This window comes from Lupinus angustifolius, chromosome LG02 (assembly GCF_001865875.1).
Source record: "Lupinus angustifolius cultivar Tanjil chromosome LG02, LupAngTanjil_v1.0, whole genome shotgun sequence".
Taxonomy (NCBI): Eukaryota; Viridiplantae; Streptophyta; class Magnoliopsida; order Fabales; family Fabaceae; genus Lupinus; species Lupinus angustifolius.
The window spans coordinates 19412642-19414859 of record NC_032010.1 but is presented as its reverse complement, the minus strand read 5'-3'; positions in this window follow the sequence as shown (position 1 = coordinate 19414859).

Here is a 2218-nt window from a genome sequence, read left to right as displayed (position 1 = left end):
ATTATATTATTTAATTAAAAGATAACAATGGTATATATATTCATGAAAAATATATGTATTTTAATTAGTAATATAACAAATCAATTATTAGACTCTTTTTATTAAATTTATCAGAAAAAATATCTGTCATATCCTAACTTAGTGTGTTTTTAATTTATGAGTTATTTTCATACAATGATTATTATCTAAAACATGATCAAATAAATAACATTTAATTATACAATATTTGAATGCTAAAAATATATTCAAATATTTATACACAATGAACATTAATCTAAAATAAAACATAAGCATTTAAGAGATATGCTAAAAAATCTTTATGACTTTATATGATACTTATAAACGTAATCACAAAAAGTATGATGCAAAAATAACTCCTTATATTTATAATTTTATATAGAGAATATAGAGGTGAGATATTATCCAATACAATTTGAATTTTATTTATTGAGTTATTTAAGAATCAAATATTTTCTATAATCACACTTTCAACAAATAAATGCTTATACAAACGCATTTATAATTGTTAATATTCTACATATACACTCAAAAATCAATGTTAATATTGCACCTATATGAATGAGAAATATAATGTTTCAATACATGATTTATTGATATTATAAAATATATGTATATTATATTTGCATTATGCATAAACAAAGAAGCGACCCGTGCAAGTGCACAGATACACTGCTAGTATATAAGAAAATAAATTAAAGGAATGAAGGAAGACAAAACCTGAAATCATTTGGTGGCAGCTGTTGATTGCTCATATGGGTTTAATTAGTTATTAAATAAGAAGTAACGTACATTATATAGTCATGTTTTATTGGAGTCAATCCGAGATAATAGTTCTATTTTTTAGTGTATGTTTAAGAGTAAAAACGTAATCTTAATATAAATATTATTATTTTTTGGTTTTTCTATGCATATCTATTTACTATCCTCTCCATAGAGAGTCTGGCTAGTTTTATTGGTAGCATTATTGATGATTTTTAATGCTAGAGATGGAGAGAATGTCTAGGGTAAATAAAGAGGAAAATGATAGCAATGGAGAGATTCCTATTTGCCTAGGAGAGTGAAACACGTGGAGGTTATTGAGTTGATGTTTGTATTTTAATTAAAGGCAATACAATATTTATAGTGTGTATATGCGGGTATATGACTATTATACTCATGTTTGCCCCTATCTTCTTGAGTAGTTGTATTCATGAGTGTGTGTCCTTTCCTACTCACCTCTCCTATAACATTCATACCCTATGTACCCCTTGTTTTTCTGAGGTGGCTCTGATACCACACTGGCTGGGAGCCTCCTATCATGATAACACACCTATAAGGTGAACCAACCGAGACTTCGGTGAGCCAACCGTTGACTTCTATTTGTCTCAAGGTTCGGCTACTCTTATATAGCATGTTACCACAATTGGCAGGACCGTAGCATGGATCTAAAGTCAGATGTATTTTCTGATGCACATGATCCTCATAGAGGCAAGTGCAGAGCATACTAACATCTCTGTAGAGGGTTATGGTATAAACATTATAGCTTTGGCTTTCAGAAAGATAGAAAGCTTAGAAGGAAGACATGGATATGAAAACACAAGTTTTATTTCGTTCTTGTTCTGAGTACAATGTGGTCTAACCATTCCTATTTATAGAAGGAAGAAGACATCTATCTCTATCACAAGAATCTTACAGCTCATCAAACCTTATCTTACAATATCACACCACACCATTCTCTAGCTTACAACTCATCACACCTTATCGTACATGATAATATATCTGACATTACATTTTATTTTAGTTTACAACTCATCACACTTTGTCCTATATGACACCACATTTTATGCTTACTTTGGATGATTCGGGAAGATTCCTTCTTATCTTGAATTCTGACTTGGAGAGAGATTATAGTAATGCCATTCTTCAGAGTTTACACTTCCATACATAGTGTACCACCATGGGGTTCTTGTCTCTTCATAAGTGACTTTATATACCAGCATTATATCCATTATCTCAGCATTTATGTCTTGGGCATCTTGGTCCATGTCTTGGTCCACCGGTTCCATTATTGAGTCTGTATTTGTAGATTGGTTGATCCCTAATTCATTTTGTCTGGAGGAACTTGCTTCACCCACTCTTTGGTAGAACGAGTTATTTACTTGTATTAATCCTTTGCCCCTCACGAGGTTAGTAAGGTTATCACAATGGCTAATGCAAG